The 27,419-nt window shown below is 37.2% G+C and overlaps 1 protein-coding gene across 6 annotated transcripts in view; it reads left to right on the top strand.

The window, feature by feature from the left end:
• MEF2C (myocyte enhancer factor 2C) overlaps positions 1–27,419 on the top strand; it is a 391,548-nt gene that overhangs the window by 108,118 nt on the left and 256,011 nt on the right. The gene's annotated exons all lie outside the window — the stretch shown is intronic.

The raw sequence follows: 27,419 nt of genomic DNA, 5'->3' as shown, positions 1-27,419 counted from the left end.
ATAAGTGACCTTCTTATCCACAAGTTTGCAGATTTATAAACTGAACTATACAATATAATTTGACTTAAGACATACTGCACACAATTTGTATGTCATCTTAATTGCTTAATACTGGTTTCTAAGGGATTTTTTTCTTTAGGTTAAGTGACAATACATCTTTTGGACTGCCTGTAGAACAAATCCTGTTGGCGAACAATCAAAAAGATACATTAATCTATAGCTTTGATTCATCTCTGGGTGGGTTGCTTTGGCAACCACCCCAGCTCCCTTTAAAATAATTTTTTAAAGCGCATTTCAAGAGCTACACCCAGCATGAGCCCAGGTTAAGAGCAGGCAGGAGCAGGAAGAAAGACCTCAGTTCACTGCCTTGCCATTATTACAGTGGGATGATGGATAAGGGTGGGGGCAGACTTTTCAAAGCAACACAGAAAATTGTTACCTGTGTGTGGAAAAGCGGAAATGGGCATTTTTTTCTTTTTCTAAGTTTAAGGCAAGTTGAGTGTTTTATTTTCATGTGAATATCTCCTATAGACTTGATTTTTAACCTTTGTGAAGCCAAAGTATCCCGCAGTGTATATTAACAAGATGATTATAAAATGATGCACTTTCCATTTATATAAAGGGACACTGTACTCATTGTAAACAAAAGGGCATTTTAAATGTACTGTATTTATTTATGTTTTCTTAATGGATGTTCCTGGTCTAAATTTAGATTTTTGTTTATCTCGTCAGACTTGTCCATATGTGAAAGGCAACTATCAGCCACTAAGCAATGGGTAGTTTAGTATCAACATGGATATTTCAGTTTCAGTGTCAACAAACAATCATTTCCCTACTGTTCCACGAACATTTTTAATGCAAAATAATACTTTAATATGTTTAACTACCACAATACATATAATCATAAACAATCTTTGTTTACCATCTATTTTTAAATAGGAAAACATAAAGAGCAACTCTAATGTTTACTATGTCACACTGTTACAGTGCAACTGTAAAAAATGTCAGTCTATATTGTTGCATTCACATGCTTTTGATAGTATTGTTAAAACCCCAAGGGCCAGATTATGAGTGGAGTGCTAACAGTTACGCAAGAGCAATAAGGGGTATATCACGAGTGTTTGTGCCCATCACATTTTCTGCGCATATTACAAGTTGAAAGTAAATGCGATCTCTTGAGCCCAATCGCGATTTACGCTAGAATGATTACCGTGACTTCAGAGCTCTGGTTAACTGTTTTGCGAAACAAAAAAGTATCACAAAACACATCAAAAATACAATACAGTTAAACTCATAATAACTCTATCTAATAAAAATGATTAAAAAAAATATTGCACAAAAAAGGGCTCAAAGATAAGGCATGCAAAGGGATTTAATATAGAGATACATACATATACATGTCTAAATATGTATTTGTATGTATGTATATTTATGTATATACAGGTATACCCCGCTCATACAGCGGGTCAGGGACCGGAACCCCACCGTAAAGTGAAAACCGTCTTAAAGTGAAAAAAGGCAGTTTTAACTTTCTTTTCACTTGCCAGTGTGTTTAAAGACTTGAAAACATGTTTGAACTAACATATATCAGGGGTGCAATAGAGCTACATTTAGTTTAACACTAGGACAGCACAGTATTCAATTAGTGTTCAATAAATACTGTACCTGTAAAATAGTGACAATTACAGTAGTAAAATTTGCCAGACTATAGCAATGAGAGCCCATCTTTATTTTTTAAGTTAACTACTATACACTTTATTTTGGGGCAATTGGAGCACATTTTTTTCATTAACCAGTGGTCTGACCTCTGGTTAATTGCGCTAAGCACAAAGTGAAATCGCGCGAGTTCACAGGGGCATTATGGCTGGTTATTTAACATGCTCCTGTAAACAGGCACATTTGCCCCTTTACAGCACACAGTAAAATAGCACTTCACTTGTAATCTATCCCTTAAAGGGATACTAAACCCTTTTTTTCATGATTCAGATAGAGAATGCCATTTTAAACAACTTTCTAATTATTATTATTTTTTCAATATTTTATATTTAATATTTACATAACACGCCTTAAGATAACTAATTCTTCATGTGCAGTAACCCGACACCTCGTTAGACCTGCAGCTTTGAACCCCAAAGCGTGTTACGCATATTTTACATTCCAATGTTCTTCCCATAGAAGAAAATTTTATTTTTATTTTTAAATATATATCTCTATATATATTTGAAGATGTTAGTGTAAAATATATATCTAAACCTATATATCTATATATGTGTATATATATATATATATATATATATATATATACAGGTATGGATATATATATATAGGTCTTTATAGAAATATCTATTTAAAATAAAAATAAAATTTTCCTGTATGTGAAGAACATTGGAATGTGAAATATTAATAACTCCTGTTGGGTATAGCTCTGTGGGTTTAATATGGTGGTGGGTTAGAGCGCTAAAGATGAGTGTAAGGATTTTTTCTTCTGCACTCTCCATTGAAGTCTAAGGGGAGAATAAGTTAGCGTGGTCCCAATATCTGAAGCCCTTTAACGCGTGTCAACTTTTGGGCAAAATGTTTACTTTCAATTTTTAATACACACACTAAATCATTACTTCTGCTGGTGTTATCGCTCGAGCAAAAGTGCTAAATAGTGTGCCATTTGTAATCTGGCTCTTAAGAGGCAAAATATTAAAGGGACATAAAACAAGTTGGGATAGAGACAAAATATAATAATATGTACTTTAATTACATTAGCTGCAAATTTATACTGCAGTGCTTTGCCATTAACCCTTTCTTTTTAGTATCTGAATTGTAAAGCTCTAACTCCCCTCACACATTTCCTTCTGTGGCTGTATCTATATCTATTGTTCCTTTGGTAGAATGCAAAAGTGCATAGGGATTATCTGCTGGAGCATGTCTATAAGCTGTGAACTAAATTGAAATACAATGCCTGCGTCTAAACACTGATAAGAGGGGTGGAGTTGGCTGCTCCATGCAGCTTAGCTATGCAATTCATTTTGCTTATTTTTTAAAATTATTTTAAAATACTTGCCAGCAATTTTTAAACAATTTTTTATGCAAACTATGTTTAATTAATTAGCCCTTTTTTATATCCCTTTCAAATATTATGTATTTAAACTGAATTCTGAAAATGACCAAACCCTGCCATCCACAGCACCATGCATATGCTGTGTGCCAGCATATGCATGCAATCTTAGGTTTGGATAAAATAGAATATTAATGTGTATTATAAATCTTTAAAAAAAACAATAATGAGCCATGCAGACAAGTACTACTGCATAAAATCATTAATGAGACATTCCACTGCAATATATATGTGTCTATCTATAGCAAACTATCTATCTATCTATCTCTATCTACCTATCTATCCAAGCACATATGCACACACACACATATAATTGTCATGTTTAATGCAAAAATGTGATGAATGTAGTGAAATGGCAAATAAACTATGTGCTGCTCATCTCTGGCTCGTATCATCAATATTGTTAGGTTTTATTGATCGGTTAAATGTATCCTTAATAATCAATCTCAGTAGACATAGGGGCTATGAAGGCATGCAATTAATGGGTTAATTATTTTGTATGTCTATCAACATATTGATCTATCTATGTTACACTGAGAGGAAATCATGTCAAACAAATCTCATTGATTTTCCTTATATTTTTACCTGGGTGTCTAAGCTAAGATACTTGGTGGGGACACAGGCAGGTTATAGTACATTCTTTTTAACAAGATCTCTGATACTGTCTTTAGGGGATAATATTCCCAAATTGGGGGAAAATGCATTAAAACTAAATTAATTATATCACACAAATCAAGTTATAATGAATATATTACTAGCCAGTTTTCTGACCAGTGTGGGATGATAGTGTTTTGTGCATGTTTGTGTGTGTGTGTGATCAGAAATCTGCTAAAATTGTAACGCTGTTCTTTATAGACACTATCATTGTACTTCCAACTCAAGATGGGTAAGCATTGCGTTTTATAAAGCTGAACACAAGGCTCAAAATATTTAAAGCCTCTGAAAATGTTGAAGAGAATCGATGAATCCCTTTACTGCACTTGAAAACATGTGATCATCATCTGCGCATTACTTTTAGTCATCATCCCCGGGGGTGTAACTTTTAGAGCTCATCCTGCCCCCCTGCACTTACCCCGCACCTTTATGGTCAGGAAGAATCCAGGGATGCTACTGATGCTACCACGCCCATTTGTATTGATGTCACCAGGTTGTAGAAACATGGAAGTGTCAGGTTGTTGCAGAAGACTTAAGGAATCTGGATAGATGGGATAAGCATTCAAACCCCCTCAATCTCTGCTCCCTTAAGCCCGAAAGACCCATTGTATGTAAGAAGGGGGTCTCTATGGGCATGTAACAGCTCATCAAAATTTAAATTAAAGCCCAGAAGCCCCTTTTTAAAAACCAGACCCTATATTGCCTTTAATAGCAATGCGATCAATGTGGTACTAGTGATCACCTGGCATGAATAATTGTGCATGTATTTGAGTAGTGATTTATGGGAGCTGCTATGTGCAGACCAAAGGTATATACATATACCCAAAGGACATATTTTATATGTGGATAAACCCTTCTTCTTTTTACAATACAGTTTAGAAAGAAAAAAAAAACACACTATTTTTTACAACATTGTTTATTAAAATTTCAATACAAATACATATTTTTTATGTGATCAGCAATATATAGTTTGTGTGGCTTTCTCGCTAAAACAGCTTAGCCAGGTGGAGAAAATGGCTCAGCAGTTAAAGGGTTAAGGAAGATGGGGGAAGAGTAAAGAGGTAAGGTCTATGTTTTGTGATAGGTATATAAGGATATGTGCTTTCTAAGGATAGAAAATAGGAAATTGTTTTTTTTTGTTCCACATGGGAAAACTGAGGTCACAAGACTTCCCCTAGGGCTACATGCAGCTATCAGGCTGCATATTGCCCAATACTTTTCTAAGCTTCCTTAAAGAAGAAATATATCTATATGTAAGGAAATCCATGTTGGAAGAAACAGAAAACAAAAGGGATATCATCTGGGGCATATTGGCAATACTCCTACCTAAAATATTTAGCTGCAGTTGAAAAGTAGTTAGAGATTTATATTGTAGAGGAATCATGTATATGATCTCTAAATAGCTTTATGCTCTTTACTCATCATAATAAACCTGTGCATCTAGTTTAAGAACCTTCTCCAGTTGCATTCTATAGTAGCCATAAACTTCCTTGCATGAGACTCAATAGGTCGAAACAGTTGTCTAGGGGTTTGTCACACTACTTCTAACTTGGGAAAAAGTTTTACAAGGTCTCTGAGAACATTAAACTTACTAATATAGAATGAAAGAGAGAATCATTTCTTGCTATCTGTCACAGGGGTCATGTAAGAGATGGTAAATAATTCTATAGCTATAGTCTACTCTTTCAGTTTGCCACATATAGCACATTCATGTTGCCAATAAAATTCTTAGATTTTCTTATGAAAATTATTTTGAAGACATTTCCTAAATGCTCATTTTAAAATCCGATATCTATGTAGAGGATTCTATTTTAAAGACAGTACATATGCATTGTAAATCAGCACAAAATGTGTTTTTAAGGCACTTTTAGTCAAATAAAAATATATCAATACTACAAATAATAAGGCACTTGGTCAATCTAAAGTAGATTATGTTGTATCTATTATATCTATGTACCTGTGTCACCAATGAACCCCCTTTAAAAAGTTGCATTACATTTTTAACTCACAACAAAGTTGACTATTTACCTTCTCTCCTTTTGTATCACCTGCTATTGCAATATGTCTACATATCAGACTAAGGTTCTACATGACACCTTGTAAAGTCCCTTAATAAATAGCTTCCAACTGGTGTAATATACTATTTGTTCCTCTTACAACTATCTACTTACTGTCCCAAGTTAAAAAGTGAAAATCAAGGCTAGGAAGAGTGAGGTGTGGCAGAATTGATATGATGACATGGACTTATGCATTGCACATACTCTATCTATCTACCTTTCCATAGAGTATGTTTGTGGGTTATCTTCCTAGTGACCCAATGTTAGATTTTTTTTGCTGCATTAGTGTTATATATATAAAATTGGATATTTAAAAAAGTAAATAATTAAAATGATATTTTAGAGATGACACCAATAATTCTATCTTTGAAAAAAATTGTAACTTTGCCTACTATAAAAAATAAAATAAAATAATATTTTAGTTTTTTTTGTTTCAATATAAAATAATTAAAATATGAAAATATTTTGAAAAAAAACCCCAAAAAAAACAGCTTTTGCATGTTGAACTGAAATAATTTTTATACCATTGCAAACCTTTTGTGTTTTGTTTTTTAATGTGACTTGACCACGCAAATTATATGCTGCCATTTTTCCCACAGTCAACACACTTTGAAAGCATGCAAAGATGCTTTCAGAAATTCATGTAATTGGTAAAAGTCCACCCTCCATAATGAAAAAAGGGTATGAGTCAATTTTTTTTAATGTTTGCTATCACTTTAGGATTCCTAATTTAGCAAAATTCTCCTTAACAAAACAACATTTTAAAATTGGTTCCATTTGCAATTAGTAATTTAAAGATATTATTATTATTATTCTTTATTTATAAAGCGCCAACAGATTCTGCAGCGCTGTTCATAGGTAACAAAGATAAAAGGACAGTACAATATGAGACACAAGACAAAATTTAACAAACAAATACAGGGGGAATTGGGAGCCCTGTTCCCATGGAAACTTAAAATCTAAATGGGTAGGAGGGTGAGAAACAGGAGGTGGGGACTGCAAAGGTGGGAATGATGTTATTGTGAAGTTAGATGAGGGCAACAATTAGGCAAGTGGAATTAATTTGTTACTGATTTGGTGATAGGCTTCCCTGAACAAGAAGGTCTTTAGGAAGCGTTTAAAGGAGGAGAGGTTGGGGGAAAGTCTGATAGCTCGAGGAAGTGCGTTCCAGAGGGTTGGTGCCGCACGAGAGAAGTCCTGTAGTCTAGCATGAGAGGAGGTGATGGTAGAAGAGGCAAAGACTAGATCGTTGTTGGATCTTAGGGGAGGGGCTGGTGTATATTTGTTGATGAGTGAGGACAGGTATGGGTGGGCTGCATTGGTAAGGGCTTTGTAGGTAAGAGTGAGAATTTTGAATTTAATTCTGCTGTGAATGGGGAGCCAGTGAAGGGACTCACAGAGGGGTGCCGCGGATACAGAGTGTCGGGAGAAGTGGATTAGCCTAGCAGAGGCATTTAGGATGGATTGAAGGGGGGAGAGGCGGGAGAGAGGAAGGCCAGTTAGTAGGTTGTTACAGTAGTCAAGCCGGGAAATTACTAGGGAATGGATTAGCTGTTTAGTGGGCCAGATTACAAGTGGTGCACTAACAAACTGTGCTGACAGTAACATTTTTACTGGGCTGGGTTAGAGCACGTATTATAAGTTGAAAGTAAATAGTTAGAGAGCGTGCAAAACCCGATGTGCCAGTTTCAGGACTAAGGATATCCCGGCCGTGATATTTTCTTCTCCCTATAGACTTAAATGAAGTATGCTGAATAAAAAAAAAACTAACACTTCGCTAACGTGCTAATCTGACACTCATTAGAACTATATCGCTAAACCCGAAGTGAGTCATGAATATTTTACATTCCAATGTTCTTCACATAGAAGAAAATGTTCTTTTTATTTTTATATATATATATATCTATATCTATATCTATATATATATATATATATATATATATATATATATATATATATATGATTTTCTGTAATGTATATATATATCTATGTGAATAAACACAGGTATATATGTGAATACAGATGTATAGATAAATATCTATTTATATACCATGAGAATTACATGATAGCAATAGGATCCAAAAAACTTAGTTTCATTTGTGAGATTCCCTCTATCAAATGAGAAGTCTTATAATCCAATAATGTGGTAAATAAAAAGTAGTAAGTCTGGAAGCATTTTAAAATATTTTAGAGATTTCTTAATATAAGACATTTCACAGTGTGACACTGACAGGAAGCAGTGTCATAAGAGCTGATTAAAAGGTGAATAGATTATGTCTGTATGCTGTTGGTATCAGTTTTCTCTTGTCAAGCAAGATAAGGGGACAAAAGTTTTTAGGCAAAGAGGAATGAAGATTTTAATGTTGTCTTAAAGGGACACTTATAATACTTTTATTCAGATAAAACATGTAATTTTAAACAACTTCCCAATTTGCTTCCATTAACAAAATGTGTACAGTCTTTACACTTTTTGAGCCCCAGCTCCTACAGTGCAAGAATTTACAGAATATATGTATATGCATTTCTGATTGGCTGATGGCTGTCACATGATGCAGGAGGAGTGGAAACAACTTTGAGATTTGTCAGAACAAAATCTACTATCTTAAAATGACATGCGCTTTCTGAATTATGCAAGTTTAAAATTTCGACTTTCCTATCCCGTTCATTTAATCACCAGAATACTTATTTATCGATAGCAATGAAATGTTTAAAAGTTAAATTTTAAAATTAATCATAAACATCATACATTAATATTTCTTTCATGTAATTGGCAAGAGTCTATGAGCTAGTGACATATGGGATATACAATCCTACCAGGAGGGGCAAAGTTTCCCAAACCTCAAAATGCCTATAAATACACCCCTCACCACACCCACAATTAAGTTTTACAAACTTTGCCTCCTATGGAGGTGGTGAAGTAAGTTTGTGCTAAGATTTCTACGTTGATATGCGCTTCTCAGCATTGTTGAAGCCCAATTCCTCTCAGAGTACAGCAAATGTCAGAGGGACGTGAAGGGAGTATCACTTATTTGAATATGATGATTTCCCTAACTGGGGTCTATTTCATAGGTTCTCTGTTATCGGTCGTAGAGATTCATCTCCTACCTCCCTTTTCAGATCAACGATATACTCTCAATTTACCATTACCTCTACTAATAACAGTTTTAGTACTGGTTTGGCTATCTGCTATATGTGGATGGGTGTCTTTTGGTAAGTATGTTTTCATTACTTAAGACACTCTCAGCTATGGTTTGGCACTTTATGCATTTATATAAAGTTCTAAAAATATGTATTGTACTTATATTTGCCATGAGTCAGGTTCATGTATTTCCTTCTGCAGATTGTCAGTTTCATATTTGGGAATGTAAACATTTTAAGAAAATTATTTCTTACCTGGGGTTTAGTCTTTTTTTCAATTGACTACTTCTTGCAATTGCGGGTATTAGGCCCGCGGGTGCGTCATATGCTAAACTTTATTGCGTCTTTTTTTTTTTGGTGTGAAAAAGTACGTTTATGACGCAACTTCATCATTTCCGGCTTCATACTTGACGCCGAGACCTTTCATACGGCGGCGTCATTAGTGACGCAAGTGTGTCATTTCCGGTCATTTTTGGTGCCAAAAAAGAGTTTACGTTACGTTGTGCATCATACTTGACGCCAAACTTTTTCATTATTTTAATACCCCTTGTTTGTTTGCCTCTTGCTTTTTGCTTTCAGAGGCCTATGCTATTGCATTTTTTCCCATTCCTGAAACTGTCATATAAGGAAATAGATAATTTTGCTTTATATGTTGTTTTTTCTCTTACATTGTGCAAGATGTCCCAATCTGATCCTGTCTCAGAAGTTTCTGCTGGAACATTGCTGCCTGACATCGGTTCTACCAAAGCTTAGTGCATTTGTTGTAAAATTGTAGAAATTATTCCACCGAATGTCATTTGTAATAGTTGTCATGATAAAGTTTTACATGCAGATAGTGTTTCCATCAGTAATAGTACATTGCCAGTTTCAGTTCCTTCAACTTCTAATGTGCATGATATACCTGTAAATTTTAAAGAATTTGTTTCTGATTCTATTATGAAGGCTTCGTCTGCATTTCCACCTTCTAATAAACGTAAAAGGTCTTTTAAAACTTCTCATTTAGCTGATGAAATTTCAAATGACCAACAACATAATAATTCATCCTCTTCTGATGAGGATCTATCTGAAACAGAAGATCCTTCCTCAGACATTGACACTGACAAATCTACTTATTTATTTAAAATAGGGTATATGCGTTCTTTATTAAAAGAAGTGTTAATTACTTTGGATATTGAGGTAACCAGTCCTATTGACGTTCAGTCTAATACACGTTTAAATGCTGTTTTTAAACCTTCTGAGGCTATTTCTGATATGATTTCTAGGGAATGGAATAAGCCAGGTACTTCTTTTATTCCTTCTTCAAGGTTTAAAAAATTGTATCCTTTATCAGCAAAATCTATAGAGTTTTGGGAAAAAATCCCCAAAGTTGATGGGGCTATTTCTACTCTTGCTAAACGTACCACTATTCCTATGGAAGATAGCACTTCCTTTAAGGATCCTTTAGATAGGAAGCTTGAATCTTATCTAAGGAAGGCCTATTTATATTAAGGTCATCTTCTCAGACCTGCTATTTCTTTGGCTGATGTTGCGGCTGCATCAACTTTATGGTTGAAAAATTTAGCGCAACACGAATTGGATTCTGACATATCTAGCGTTGTTTGCTTACTGCAACATGCTAATCATTTTATTTGTGATGCCATTTTTGATATTATCAAAATTGATGTTAGATCCATGGCTTTAGCTGTTTTAGCTAGAAGAGCTTTGTGGCTTAAATCTTGGAATGCTGATATGACATCTAAATCTAGATTACTATCTCTTTCTTTCCAAGGTAATAATTTATTTGGTTCTCAGTTGGATTCTATTATTTCAACTATCACTGGGGGAAAAGGAGTTTTTTTGCCTCAGGATAAAAAACCTAAGGGTAACTCTAAGGCTTCTAACCATTTTCGTTCCTTTCGTCAGAATAAGGAACAAAAACTCAATCCTCCCCCAAGGAATCTACTTCCAATTGGAAGCCTTCCTCAAATTGGAATAAATCCAAGCCATTTAGGAAACCAAAGTCAGCCCCTAAGTCCGCATGAAGGTGCGGCCCTCATGCCAGCTCAGCTGGTAGGGGCAGATTAAGGTTTTTCAAGGATTTTTGTATAAAATCTGTCCAAAATCATTGGATTCAGAGCATTGTCTCTCAAGGGTATCGAACAGGATTCAGAGTAAGACCTCCTGTGTGAAGATTTTTTGTCTCACGCATCCCTGTAAATCCAGTAAAAGCTCAGGCTTTTCTGAAGTGTGTTTCAGACCTGGAGTCTTCAGGGGTAATCGTGCCAGTTCCTCTTCAGGAAGAAGGTTTGGGGTTTTATTCAAACCTATTCATTGTACCAAAGAAAGAAAATTTATTCAGACCAGTTCTGGATCTAAAAATTTTGAATCGTTATGTAAGAGTACCAACTTTCAAGATGGTGACTATAAGGACTATTCTGCCTTTTGTTCAGCAAGGACATTATATGTCCACAATAGATTTGCAGGATGCATACCTTCATATTCCGATTCATCCAGAGCACTTTCAGTTTCTGAGATTCTCTTTTCTAGACAAGCATTACCAATTTTTTGCTCTTCCATTTGGCCTAGCAACAGCTCCAAGAATCTTTTCAAAGGTTCTGGGTGCCCTACTATCTGTAATCAGAGAACAGGGTATAGTGTTTCCTTATTTGGACGATATCTTGGTACTAGCTCAGTCTTTACGTACTGCAGAATCTCACACAAATCAACTAGTGTTGTTTCTTCGGAAACATGGTTGGAGGATCAATTTACCAAAAAGTTTCTTGATTCCTCAGATAAGGGTCACCTTTTTAGGCTTCCAGATAGATTCAGTGTCCATGACTCTGTCTCTAACAGACAAGAGACGTTTAAAATTGGTCGCAGCATGCCGGCTTCTTCAGTCTCAGTCATTCCCTTCAGTGGCTATGTGCATGGAAGTTTTAGGTCTCATGACTGCAGCATCGGACACGATCCCCTTTGCTCATTTTCACATGAGACCTCTACAGCTTTGTATGCTGAATCAATGGTGCAGGGATTATACAAAGATATCACAATTAATATCCTTGAATCCCAATGTACGACACTCTCTGACATGGTGGATAGATCACCATCGTTTGGTTCAAGGGGCTTCTTTTGTTCGCCCAACCTGGACTGTGATCTCAATAGATGCGAGTCTTTCAGGTTGGGGAGCTGTTTGGGGATCTCTGACAGCACAAGGGGTTTGGAAATCTCAAGAGGCGAGATTACCAATAAATATTTTAGAACTCCGTGCAATTTTCAGGGCTCTTCAGTTCTGGCCTCTGCTAAAGAGAGAACCATTCATTTGTTTTCAGACAGACAATATCACAACTGTGGCTTATGTCAATCATCAGGGTGGGACTCACAGTCCCCAAGCTATGAAAGAAGTATCTCAGATACTTGCTTGGGCGGAATCCAGCTCCTGTCTAATCTCTGCAGTGCATATCCCAGGTGTAGACAATTGGGAGGTGGATTATCCGCCCGCCAGACTTTACATCCAGGTATTGATATCCCATATGTCACTAGCTCATGGACTCTTGCCAATTACATGAAAGAAAACATAATTTATGTAAGAACTTACCTGATAAATTAATTTCTTTCATATTGGCAAGGGTCCATGAGGCCCTCCCTTTTTATGGTGGTTATGATTTTTTGTATAAAGCACAATTATTTCCAAATTTCCTTTGTTGATGCTTTTTACTCCTTTCTTTATCACCCCACTGCTTGGCTATTCATTAAATTGAATTGTTGGTGTGGTGAGGGGTGTATTTATAGGCATTTGAGGTTTGGGAAACTTTGCCCCTCCTGGTAGGATTGTATATCCCATATGTCACTAGCTCATGGACTCTTGCCAATATGAAAGAAATGAATTTATCAGGTAAGTTCTTACATAAATTATGTTTTTTTGTTAATTAAAAAAAAGAATAAAACTACTTTAAAAATACATTAGGCAGCCATTGTCAGTATTAATTAGAAATCATGTTTTACTTTCTCCAATGTCCATAAAAAAGCTGCAGAAAAACCCATTGAAAATCCCACTTAAAGGGATACTAAAGCCAAAATTTTTATTTTATGATTCAGATAGAGCATTTAATCTTAAGCAACTTTCTAATTACTCCAATTATCAATTTTTCTTCATTCTCTTGCTATATTTATTTGAAAAGCAGGAATGTAAAGCTTAGGAGCCGGCTCATTTTAGGTCCAGCATCCTGGATAGCGCTTTCTTATTGGTGGCTACATTTAGCCACCAATTAGCAAGCGCAACCCAAAAGTTAAAAACAAAGATGGATGTGGCGCTAAAGACAGCTCGGTATATCTAAAAATCAAGATATCAATAGAACATGGATAATACCTAATATTGATAAAAAGTACAAAAAACGGACTCAAATGTTAATAATAAAATCTCATAGTCTTTATATTGAATATTAAACTGAGTAATCAACTAAATCAATCAATAGCATAAGTTAAAAGTACATATAAATACACATACAAAAAATGATATATAATGACAATAAATGAACCACCGGTGGTTTAATTAAATACTCTCCTTGATTGCTCCCAGAGTGCAATCTTTTTTGATGTGTGCAGGTATTTTTAGTGCTTAGAAGTTTTAATAAATTTTAATATTGTTAGCAAGCGCAACCCAGGTGCTAAACCAAAAATGAGCCGGCTCCTAAGCTTTACATTCCTGCTTTTCAAATAAAGATAGCAAGATAACGAATAAGAATTGATAATAGAACTACATTAAAAACTTGCTTAAAAATTACATGCTCTATATGAATCATTAAAGAAAAAAATTTGGTTTAGTATCCCTTTGTAACGTTTCACTAATCCATGCTGTGATTTTTCAAAATTAGAATAGCTTAGAAAACTAATCAAAAACAACCTGAACTTGAATCTTGAAATGGCCATGTTTCCATTGATGGTGGTAACGTTGAGTTTTAGGGGCCTATTTATCAAAGTGTCAACTGAAAATACGCTGGAATTCTGCGTCGTAATTTTTGCGATATTGATCCACCGTAGTTATCAAAGCATCAAGTTCGGCAAATGTTGAGCTTTGTGACGTAAAATACGATCCCGCAATCTCAATCCGACTCAGATCGATGCTTACGTCATTACAGATGTTTTGAATTCAGATTCAACTCTATTTGAACCTTTTACAAATGTATCAAACATTTAACAGGTACGCTCACGTATATTCCAACGCAGTGTACCTAGTTTTCAATCCGCCACCCTTCAGGTCGCGGATGCCATAGAAGTCAATGGGAGTCTGAAAACACAGAAAGCTTATGTTTGATGCTACAAGAGAATGAAGTATATTACATAATAAAAGTAAATTAGAAACTCTATTAAAATTGTATACCATTTCTAAATCAAACAATATTATTGCTCCACATGTGATGCACTAGTAGATACAGTGATAAAAATGAAAAATACATTACTACTTATGGATTATGTTACAAATTTGTCTCTCATTACAAAGCAAGGGGACATTATTATTTCTACAAATTTGTTGAAAAGTTTTGCCCCAAACTTGTCGCACTAATAGATATAGAGATAAAAATGAAATAAATACACAACATAATATAGCTAACTTCCTTTTTATTTATTTTTTTAAAAATCTATTTGCACCATGTTTAAGCCATGTAATACAAGTCCCACTCTCCACTTCGCACCAAATTTGACGCAACACTTTTCACACTAATTATGACGCAAACTCCTAAACAACAAACCACACACTAGTGAATTGTTCAACCACTTTTGAATGTAATATGCATAATCACATGATTTATGACATCAGCCAATCTGATTCAAATATAAATTTTAAACTATCACTAACGAATCAAATTGCTCAATACTTGTGTCATTGATCACTCATCAGAACTTGTGTCATTTGTTACATTGTGTATTATACTTTGAAAGTATGTATATTTGAATTTAGAATTAAAGATAAACATTGATGCTGACATTAGGACACATAGTGTAATATTTTAGACAATGATTTTAAAATTCGAATTATTGTTTGATTCAATAAAATCTTAAGCTCATATCTCAAAGGGATAGCACACCTAACATTAAACTGTCACGATTCAGATATAGCAGAAATTAAAATCACCTCTTTACTCGCATGCTATTTTTAGTGTATTTCTTCCTTCTCTTGAATTTCTTTTCAGTAAGAAATGTCATCTTATATACCAGCCCATTTTATAACACCTGTGAAGGGGTGGTTTTTAAAACTAGATTGCAATCAGGAGGGGTTACACAGGTACAGAGAGAAAACTGTCCGAGCTCTTAAAATATCCATTGATTGCAAATAAATACATATGATACCTTGATTACATGTTATATTTACAATTATTCCTGCTCAGAATAATAATCCATTTACACTATATACATATAGTGGTATAAAATAAACACAGCGATATGAAAGACAACATTGTTTAGAACAAAAAAAAGGAATTTGGGGACATGTAAATATGTTTGCAAAAGATTTCTGACATAACACACACACACATATATATATATATTTATATTTATACACAAGTATGTGGAAAGATATATGTACACATTCTAGCATTAATAATCCTTTATAAAAATAAAATATGAGATAAAAGCATATCATGACTTCTAGAAATACAAATACACATTAATTATTAGTATCATATAACAGATTTTTTTGTATAACAAATCAATATAACAATAACTTTCTATGAGATATTGTTTGCTGAGGTATAAATCTATCTATTTCTTAGACATTAACTGTTGAAAAATAAGAGATTAGCTTTAGAGAAATGTGCTTGTTCATGGACAGTAATGAAATTGTATAAATAAAGTTGGGAAAAACCCAAATAGCCGCGACATCGATGACTGTTAGTTAACAACAGTCCGATGCTCTTCGCACCGTACTTGATGCATGTGTTTTTGAAGGCTTTTTTGATAAATAAGGAGATTGTATTCAGATCCGCAGCAGCGATGTTTGGCGAGCGTTTTGACGCCGGTGAATGCAACATAGTTGATGCTTTGATAAATAGGCCCCTTAAAGCGTTAAAAAAATATTTAACCAGCTTCTATTTATCAGCAAGACTATATATACTTCTTCATTCTATTTTACAACTGCACAAAAATGTTGTAAGCATAACTCAACACCACACATTTAAAAGGACATACAAATTAAAACATGTTAGACTATATTAGGCCATTTCCTTTTTGCACTGTTACTTGAACATAACTACAGTATGTGTTAAAGGGACAGTGTAAAATATAATTGTTATTGTTTTAAAAGATAGATAATCCCTTTATTACCCATTCCCCAGTTTTGCATAACCAACACAGTTATATTAATATACTTTTTACCTCTGTGATTACCTTGTATCTAAGAACCCTGATCACATGACTGTGACTGTTTATTTTCTATTGTCTTGCATTCAGCATTGTGGTGTGCTAAATCTTAAATAACTCCCTGTGCCTGAACACAATGTTATCTATAAGGCCCACTTGTACTTTCAGTCTCTTTGTGTTGAAAAGAAATTTAAAAAGCATGTGATTAGAGGCAGCCTTCAAGGGCTTAGAAATTAGCCTATGAGTCTGCCTAGGTTTAGTTTTGACTAATAATACCAAGAGATAAACGCAAATTTCATGATAAAAGTAAATTGGAAAGTTGATTAAAATTACAAGTCCTATCTGAATAATGAAAGTTTAATTTTGACTAGACTGTCCCTAGAAGCATAAATAAAAAGAGAGAAGCGCTCAACCTGGAAACGAACAATAGCATAATAGCTTGCTCTATGGCTAGTTACCACCCAAGAAGCAGCCTCTTTTTGCTCAACATGTGCCTTTCACAGAGAAAAACTTTCCTGAAGCATATCAGTCTGATCCTGACTTCACAGTACAGTCCAGCCCCGAAATACCAGGCAATTCTTCTCTGAACGAGAGAAACAGCAAAACCCCAGACGTACGTTTCGGCCTATTGTGGGCCTCATCAGTGAGGTGCAGCCATATCCCTCTAGGCACACTGAGCAACGGGTCCACGTCTGGATTCCCGCATCACACTTAGGGAGACTTCCCAAAATGTCATAATTTGCATAAATAAAAAGAGAGAAGCGCTCAACCTGGAAACGAACAATAGCATAATAGCTTGCTCTATGGCTAGTTACCACCCAAGAAGCAGCCTCTTTTTGCTCAACATGTGCCTTTCACAGAGAAAAACTTTCCTGAAGCATATCAGTCTGATCCTGACTTCACAGTACAGTCCAGCCCCGAAATACCAGGCAATTCTTCTCTGAACGAGAGAAACAGCAAAACCCCAGACGTACGTTTCGGCCTATTGTGGGCCTCGTCAGTGAGGTGCAGCCATATCCCTCTAGGCACACTGAGCAACGGGTCCACGTCTGGATTCCCGCATCACACTTAGGGAGACTTCCCAAAATGTCATAATTTGCATAAATAAAAAGAGAGAAGCGCTCAACCTGGAAACGAACAATAGCATAATAGCTTGCTCTATGGCTAGTTACCACCCAAGAAGCAGCCTCTTTTTGCTCAACATGTGCCTTTCACAGAGAAAAACTTTCCTGAAGCATATCAGTCTGATCCTGACTTCACAGTACAGTCCAGCCCCGAAATACCAGGCAATTCTTCTCTGAACGAGAGAAACAGCAAAACCCCAGACGTACGTTTCGGCCTATTGTGGGCCTCGTCAGTGAGGTGCAGCCATATCCCTCTAGGCACACTGAGCAACGGGTCCACGTCTGGATTCCCGCATCACACTTAGGGAGACTTCCCAAAATGTCATAATTTGCATAAATAAAAAGAGAGAAGCGCTCAACCTGGAAACGAACAATAGCATAATAGCTTGCTCTATGGCTAGTTACCACCCAAGAAGCAGCCTCTTTTTGCTCAACATGTGCCTTTCACAGAGAAAAACTTTCCTGAAGCATATCAGTCTGATCCTGACTTCACAGTACAGTCCAGCCCCGAAATACCAGGCAATTCTTCTCTGAACGAGAGAAACAGCAAAACCCCAGACGTACGTTTCGGCCTATTGTGGGCCTCGTCAGTGAGGTGCAGCCATATCCCTCTAGGCACACTGAGCAACGGGTCCACGTCTGGATTCCCGCATCACACTTAGGGAGACTTCCCAAAATGTCATAATTTGCATAAATAAAAAGAGAGAAGCGCTCAACCTGGAAACGAACAATAGCATAATAGCTTGCTCTATGGCTAGTTACCACCCAAGAAGCAGCCTCTTTTTGCTCAACATGTGCCTTTCACAGAGAAAAACTTTCCTGAAGCATATCAGTCTGATCCTGACTTCACAGTACAGTCCAGCCCCGAAATACCAGGCAATTCTTCTCTGAACGAGAGAAACAGCAAAACCCCAGACGTACGTTTCGGCCTATTGTGGGCCTCGTCAGTGAGGTGCAGCCATATCCCTCTAGGCACACTGAGCAACGGGTCCACGTCTGGATTCCAGCATCACACTTAGGGAGACTTCCCAAAATGTCATAATTTGCATAAATAAAAAGAGAGAAGCGCTCAACCTGGAAACGAACAATACCATAATAGCTTGCTCTATGGCTAGTTACCACCCAAGAAGCAGCCTCTTTTTGCTCAACATGTGCCTTTCACAGAGAAAAACTTTCCTGAAGCATATCAGTCTGATCCTGACTTCACAGTACAGTCCAGCCCCGAAATACCAGGCAATTCTTCTCTGAACGAGAGAAACAGCAAAACCCCAGACGTACGTTTCGGCCTATTGTGGGCCTCGTCAGTGAGGTGCAGCCATATCCCTCTAGGCACACTGAGCAACGGGTCCACGTCTGGATTCCCGCATCACACTTAGGGAGACTTCCCAAAATGTCATAATTTGCATAAATAAAAAGAGAGAAGCGCTCAACCTGGAAACGAACAATAGCATAATAGCTTGCTCTATGGCTAGTTACCACCCAAGAAGCAGCCTCTTTTTGCTCAACATGTGCCTTTCACAGAGAAAAACTTTCCTGAAGCATATCAGTCTGATCCTGACTTCACAGTACAGTCCAGCCCCGAAATACCAGGCAATTCTTCTCTGAACGAGAGAAACAGCAAAACCCCAGACGTACGTTTCGGCCTATTGTGGGCCTCGTCAGTGAGGTGCAGCCATATCCCTCTAGGCGCACTGAGCAACGGGTCCACGTCTGGATTCCCGCATCACACTTAGGGAGACTTCCCAAAATGTCATAATTTGCATAAATAAAAAGAGAGAAGCGCTCAACCTGGAAACGAACAATAGCATAATAGCTTGCTCTATGGCTAGTTACCACCCAAGAAGCAGCCTCTTTTTGCTCAACATGTGCCTTTCACAGAGAAAAACTTTCCTGAAGCATATCAGTCTGATCCTGACTTCACAGTACAGTCCAGCCCCGAAATACCAGGCAATTCTTCTCTGAACGAGAGAAACAGCAAAACCCCAGACGTACGTTTCGGCCTATTGTGGGCCTCGTCAGTGAGGTGCAGCCATATCCCTCTAGGCACACTGAGCAACGGGTCCACGTCTGGATTCCCGCATCACACTTAGGGAGACTTCCCAAAATGTCATAATTTGCATAAATAAAAAGAGAGAAGCGCTCAACCTGGAAACGAACAATAGCATAATAGCTTGCTCTATGGCTAGTTACCACCCAAGAAGCAGCCTCTTTTTGCTCAACATGTGCCTTTCACAGAGAAAAACTTTCCTGAAGCATATCAGTCTGATCCTGACTTCACAGTACAGTCCAGCCCCAAAATACCAGGCAATTCTTCTCTGAACGAGAGAAACAGCAAAACCCCAGACGTACGTTTCGGCCTATTGTGGGCCTCGTCAGTGAGGTGCAGCCATATCCCTCTAGGCACACTGAGCAACGGGTCCACGTCTGGATTCCCGCATCACACTTAGGGAGACTTCCCAAAATGTCATAATTTGCATAAATAAAAAGAGAGAAGCGCTCAACCTGGAAACGAACAATAGCATAATAGCTTGCTCTATGGCTAGTTACCACCCAAGAAGCAGCCTCTTTTTGCTCAACATGTGCCTTTCACAGAGAAAAACTTTCCTGAAGCATATCAGTCTGATCCTGACTTCACAGTACAGTCCAGCCCCGAAATACCAGGCAATTCTTCTCTGAACGAGAGAAACAGCAAAACCCCAGACGTACGTTTCGGCCTATTGTGGGCCTCGTCAGTGAGGTGCAGCCATATCCCTCTAGGCACACTGAGCAACGGGTCCACGTCTGGATTCCCGCATCACACTTAGGGAGACTTCCCAAAATGTCATAATTTGCATAAATAAAAAAAGAGAAGCGCTCAACCTGGAAACGAACAATAGCATAATAGCTTGCTCTATGGCTAGTTACCACCCAAGAAGCAGCCTCTTTTTGCTCAACATGTGCCTTTCACAGAGAAAAACTTTCCTGAAGCATATCAGTCTGATCCTGACTTCACAGTACAGTCCAGCCCCGAAATACCAGGCAATTCTTCTCTGAACGAGAGAAACAGCAAAACCCCAGACGTACGTTTCGGCCTATTGTGGGCCTCGTCAGTGAGGTGCAGCCATATCCCTCTAGGCACACTGAGCAACGGGTCCACGTCTGGATTCCCGCATCACACTTAGGGAGACTTCCCAAAATGTCATAATTTGCATAAATAAAAAGAGAGAAGCGCTCAACCTGGAAACGAACAATAGCATAATAGCTTGCTCTATGGCTAGTTACCACCCAAGAAGCAGCCTCTTTTTGCTCAACATGTGCCTTTCACAGAGAAAAACTTTCCTGAAGCATATCAGTCTGATCCTGACTTCACAGTACAGTCCAGCCCCGAAATACCAGGCAATTCTTCTCTGAACGAGAGAAACAGCAAAACCCCAGACGTACGTTTCGGCCTATTGTGGGCCTCGTCAGTGAGGTGCAGCCATATCCCTCTAGGCACACTGAGCAACGGGTCCACGTCTGGATTCCCGCATCACACTTAGGGAGACTTCCCAAAATGTCATAATTTGCATAAATAAAAAGAGAGAAGCGCTCAACCTGGAAACGAACAATAGCATAATAGCTTGCTCTATGGCTAGTTACCACCCAAGAAGCAGCCTCTTTTTGCTCAACATGTGCCTTTCACAGAGAAAAACTTTCCTGAAGCATATCAGTCTGATCCTGACTTCACAGTACAGTCCAGCCCCGAAATACCAGGCAATTCTTCTCTGAACGAGAGAAACAGCAAAACCCCAGACGTACGTTTCGGCCTATTGTGGGCCTCGTCAGTGAGGTGCAGCCATATCCCTCTAGGCACACTGAGCAACGGGTCCACGTCTGGATTCCCACATCACACTTAGGGAGACTTCCCAAAATGTCATAATTTGCATAAATAAAAAGAGAGAAGCGCTCAACCTGGAAACGAACAATAGCATAATAGCTTGCTCTATGGCTAGTTACCACCCAAGAAGCAGCCTCTTTTTGCTCAACATGTGCCTTTCACAGAGAAAAACTTTCCTGAAGCATATCAGTCTGATCCTGACTTCACAGTACAGTCCAGCCCCGAAATACCAGGCAATTCTTCTCTGAACGAGAGAAACAGCAAAACCCCAGACGTACGTTTCGGCCTATTGTGGGCCTCGTCAGTGAGGTGCAGCCATATCCCTCTAGGATGCAAATTATTATGACCCTGGGGAAGTCTCCCTATGGGTGATGGGGGAAACCAGACGTGGACTCCTTGCTCAGTGTGCTTAGAGGAATGTGGCTGCACCTCACTGACGAGGCCCATAGGAGGCCGAAACGATCGTCTGGGGTTGTCATGTTCCTTGTTCAGAGGAGAATTGCCTGGTATTTCGGGGCTGGACTGACCTTACTTGGCGGGATCAGACTGATATACTTCAGGAAAGTTTTCTTCTGTGAAAAGCACACTGGTCTAAAAGAGGCTGCTTCCGGGTGGTAAATCGCCATAGAACAAGCCACTGAGCTGTTGTTCGTTCCTGGTAGAGCGCTTCTCTCTTTGTATGTCCCTAGAAGCAGTGTGCTACTGAGAGGCTAGATGTTGATTGGTGGCTATGCACATATGCCTCTTACCATTGGATCTCCAGAGTCCAGCAATTTGTAAATTTTTAGAGGAAAATTGAATATGTTAGTGTAAAAACCTAGTTTTGTGTTTGCAAACTTCACCTGTGATTCACTCAATTTATCTACATAAATAATTCATTTACATCTATTACAGAATTACGTGTTTAGTTAATATATATTTTCTTCAGTGTTTAAACATTGTATTTGTTTAATGATTTCTTTAACATAGATTTTAGTACAGTATTTTTTTTTTAATTTTTATATTTTTAGGTACCTTTTAAATGTACAATATTGGAATTACCATAATTAATATTTTTTTCATTTGGTTTCACTGAAAGTTTGTGTTTTATATATTTAAATATGTTTAACATTTACCAATTATGAAGGGCATTTTAACACTTTACACCTAGGCAAGTGAGAGGTCATGTGAACTGGCATAAAAAAGCCTTTAACAGGCACAACATGATAATAAGGCAGGTTTCAACAGCAAAATAAGGCAGGTTTTAACAGCAATATTAACAACTATCTACCATCTAATAAATAAACAAAATAAAAACACTAATGTAAACCTGACCAATGTTTTAAATGGGGATCAATTTGAATGGCAATTACTGGATAACAATATGCTTTATTTGTTGAACTACTTTATTTTTCTCTAACAAATGTGTATATATATAATACAATTATTAGCAGGCACAGGAATAATTCACAATAGCAAAGTTAGTTTTTATGACATGTAAAAAAAATGTCAAATTTTCTTGGGATTTATTTGGAAAGAAATGATAAATTGAATGGCAAAATTGCAACATTGCTTCAACTGCACTGTCTTCCAACATATCATCAGCACCCAAAGTGTTGTTGCATTTTCCAAATTATTGTCATCAACAATTCTTTGCAAATTTAGGTCATGAACTGTTTTGAGGATTGATGTTAACCAGCACAGAAACTTTAAAAAACAAAAACAAAACATTTAAACCACAAATATTTATTTCTAATTAATCACAACATGTTGAACATTTTAAAAAGTAAAAGTGAAAATAATTTATAATGAAAACAACAAGCTTAACAAAATATAGAACTTTACTGGTGAAGAAATCTAATTGAGACACAGCTTGGCATATGGGTTGATCTCAGTTTGCATCCAGCGTGAACTCTTGGGGATACAGTAGTTATCAGTTGGAAATAATGACACTCTTTAAACAAAGTTGGTAGTGGAAATGATGCTTTGGAAAACTGGAACAAACAAATGCCTTGTAATCAGATCTTGTTACGATAATAATATAGTAGTGTTAGACCTGATACATTTGGTCTAGCCCTTCTTTATCTAAACACCAGGACTGTTTTTCTAAGGAAGTTGTTTATTTGCATAGAGCAAAACTGTAGCATCAGAACTGAGTCTTATCTTCTAACATTTCTGCTTCCTGTCTTAACACAGCTCAGACACCCATCTATTAAATGAGTGATGCCTGTAGGCCTCAATAAAATTCTACCCCAGATTCCACTCGAATAACTAGTGCATTTGTCAGATGCTGTTTCTACTTTAAAATCAGTTAAAGGGCCATTAAAACAAAGTTGTAATTTGTTTTTATTTAACAAAATTTGCTTTGCAGTTTAGTATCATACCCTCTGAAAAGCCTATTGTAAAAAGCTAGCATATCTCCCCTGATGTGGCCAGTTAGGGCCCTGGAATTCTGGATATTGAGGTTAACTTCAGCCTCTCAGGGAGCAATGGCATAAGCCCAATATTGAAAAGTAAATTGCAGGCAAAATAAATAATGAAAGTACATTACAACAAACTATTTAAAGGGACACTAAAGTAAACATTTATGGCCAGATTACAAGTGGAGCAGTATTTAACGCTTTTGATATAGCGCTAGAAGTCATCTTTTTGTGAGCGTCGGGTTGCCCTGGTATTATAAATTGAAAGTAAAATGCGCACACACAGGTTACTTCTAGCACAATTAGACTGTCATGCAAAAGATAACCTTTTCCCCCATAGAAGTCAATGGAGAAAAAAAAGTGGAAAAAAAACCCACTTTCGCGCTAACTTGATCGCATATTCTTAAATGCTCTAACCCGACATGAAAATAGTAATATTTCACATTCCAATGTTCTGCACATTGCAGAATATGTTCTATTTATTCAGCAATGCATAGTTATATATATATATATATATATATATATATATATATATATATATATATATATATACATATATATATAAAATGGTATTTTGGTACAATATATATCTATACATATATATATATAGTAGTAATATTTGATGTGTGCACTCTCACTGTCCAAACCACAACCGCCAGGGTGCTCTGTAGTATTCAAATATATATTCAGTAAATAAGCACTCACTGGTCTTCAGTCGTCAAGGTATAGTGAATATTTTATTCACTATACCTTGACGGCTGAAGACCAGTGAGTGCTTATTTACTGAAGATACATATACAGTTTATATATATATATATATATATATATACACTGCTCAAAAAAATAAAGGGAACACAAAAATAACACATCCTAGATCTGAATGAATTAAATATTCTAATGAAATACGTTGTTCATTATATAGTTGAATGTGCTGACAACAAAATCACACAAATATTAAAAAATGGAAATCAAATTTTTCAACCCATGGAGGTCTGGATTTGGAGTCACACTCAAAATTACAGGCTGATCCAACCTTGATGTAATGTCCTTAAAACAAGTCAAAATTAGGCTCAGTAGTGTGTGTGGCCTCCACGTGCCTGTATGACCTCCCTACAATGCCTGTGCATGCTCCTGATGAGGTGGCGGATGGTCTCCTGAGGGATCTCCTCCCAGACCTGGACTAAAGCATCTGCCAACTACTGGACAGTCTGTGGTGCAATGTGAAGTTGGTGGATGGAGCGAGACATGGTGTCCCAGATGGGCTCAGTTGGATTCTGGTCTGGGGAATGGGCGGGCCAGTCCATAGCATCAATGCCTTCGTCTTGCAGGAACCACATCCGGTCTAGCATTGTCTTGCATTAGGAGGAACCCAGGGCCAACCGCACCAGCATATGGTCTCACAAGGGGTCTCAGGATCTCATCTTGGTACCTAATGGCGCTCAGGCTACCTCTGGCGAGCACATGGAGGGCTGTGAGGCCCCCCAAAGAAATGCCACCCCACACCATTACTGACCCATTGCCAAACCGGTCATGCTGGAGGATGTTGCAGGCAGCAGAACATTCTCCACGGCGTCTCCAGACTCTGTCACATCTGTCACATGTGCTCAGTGTGAACCTGCTTTCATCTGTGAAGACCACAGGGCGCCAGTGGCGAATTTGACAATCTTGGTGTTCTCTGGCAAATGCCAAACGTCCTGCACGGTGTTGGGCTGTAAACACAACCCCCCACCTGTGGACGTCGGGCCCTCATACCACCCTCATGGAGTCTGTTTCTGATCGTTTGAGCAGACACATGCACATTTGTGGCCTGCTGGAGGTCATTTTGCAGGGCTCTGTCAGTGCTCCTCCTGTTCCTCCTTGCACAAAGGCGGAGGTAGCGGTCCTGCTGCTGTGTTGTTGCCCTCCTACGGCCTCCTCCACATCTCCTGATGTACTGGTCTGTCTCCTGGTAGCGCCTCCCTGCTCTGGACACTACGCTAACAGACACAGCAATCCTTCTTGCCACAGCTCGCATTGATGTGCCATCCTGGATGAGCTGCACTACCTGAGCCACTTGTGTGGGTTGTAGACTCCGTCTCCTGCTTCCACTAGAGTGAAAGCACCGCCAGCATTCAAAAGTGACCAAAACATCAGCCAGAAAGCATAGGAACTGAGAAGTGGTCTGTGGTCACCACCTGCAGAACCACTCCTTTATTGGGGGTGTCTTGCTTATTGCCTATAATTTCCACCTGTTGTCTATCCCATTTGCACAACAGCATGTGAAATTGATTGTCACTCAGTGTTGCTTCCTAAGTCGACAGATTGATTTCACAGAAGTGTGATTGACTTGGAGTTACATTGTGTTGTTTAAGTGTTCCCTTTATTTTTTTGAGCAGTGTATATACATGATCATGTATAGGTATAGATATATACAGATATATATAGGAATATCTCTTTAAAAATACATAGGACATATTCTGCTATGTGCAGAACATTGAAATGTGAAATATTTAAAGTAAATATTCACTATAACACTTTATTAAAAATGAGTAATGCATAAATATGGTTTTACATGTTTTCATCTAGTTAAAGGGACATTATACACTAGATTTTTCTTTGCATAAATATTTTGTAGGTGTTTTCTTCTAACACCTGAGACCTCATATCTTTGAACCCTAATAACTTCTTTGTGCAATATTTTTTTTAATAATTTTTATTTGACAGTGTTATTATGTGTAAGTGTACTTTGTAATGTATTTTTGATACGCTTTGTACAACTTTTTAATTTTGCAAAACAGTTAACCACAGCTCTGCTCAACTTGTAATATGAGAGCAATTTAACCTGTGCGTGCAAATGATTGCGAAAACCCTTGAGCAAATGTTTGCACACCACATGTATATTTTGAGGATGCCATTGCCTTTGTCACGCGTATTTTATATAATTTATTTCCAATTGTTGAAGAGCATATCTACAAATTTTTGGAAAGTTGTGTCTAACATTATTTTCTAATTTTCTAATTTTCATAAACTTGGAGTGAAATATACAAAATAAGAGGAATTTGTTTACATTATGTTCTAAATTAAACCAAGGGGAAAAAACGAATTATCTCCAGTTTCTTGTACATGTATACGTGTGTGTGTGTGTGTATATATATATATATATATATATATATATATATATATATATATATATATATATGTGTGTGTGTGTATATATATACACATACATAAATACAATAATCCTGGGTGTTAATAATAAATTGGATATCCAGTTAAATATTTGTATACCTAATCCTCAATATTTATATAAATATTGGTGACAATCAATTTACAGAATACTAGAATAATCATAGTTTTGACAAACTTGCAAAATGTTTTGGACTGAATGGGTTAACTATATTCAGTGTGATATAACACAAACACTTATAGGTGTAATTATTAAAATACAATAAGCACCATCTGTCTTAACTTGTATATCTTTAAAAACATGTTTGGATATTTTCATGCATGTTATAAATACAGTAAAATAGTGTCTCTTTAGAGAAATAGAGCTGGTGCTGTGTGTTTAGGTCTCTGTGGAATGGATCTGATAAGCAAACCATTTACCATCTAGTGAGACTATTGATTCCTGTACTGAAAGCCTTATCATATGATCATCCCTGCCTCCTACAAGTGACAACAGGAAAAAAAGCAGGTACTATAAAGAGCTACTAAGTCTTCTGAAATAATTGTGTGAAAAAAAAGGAGAATTGTCATTAGTACTTTGCCTGG

Source organism: Bombina bombina, chromosome 2 (assembly GCF_027579735.1).
Source record: "Bombina bombina isolate aBomBom1 chromosome 2, aBomBom1.pri, whole genome shotgun sequence".
In the NCBI taxonomy this organism is placed as follows: Eukaryota; Metazoa; Chordata; class Amphibia; order Anura; family Bombinatoridae; genus Bombina; species Bombina bombina.
This window is presented reverse-complemented; position numbering and strand designations above follow the sequence as displayed.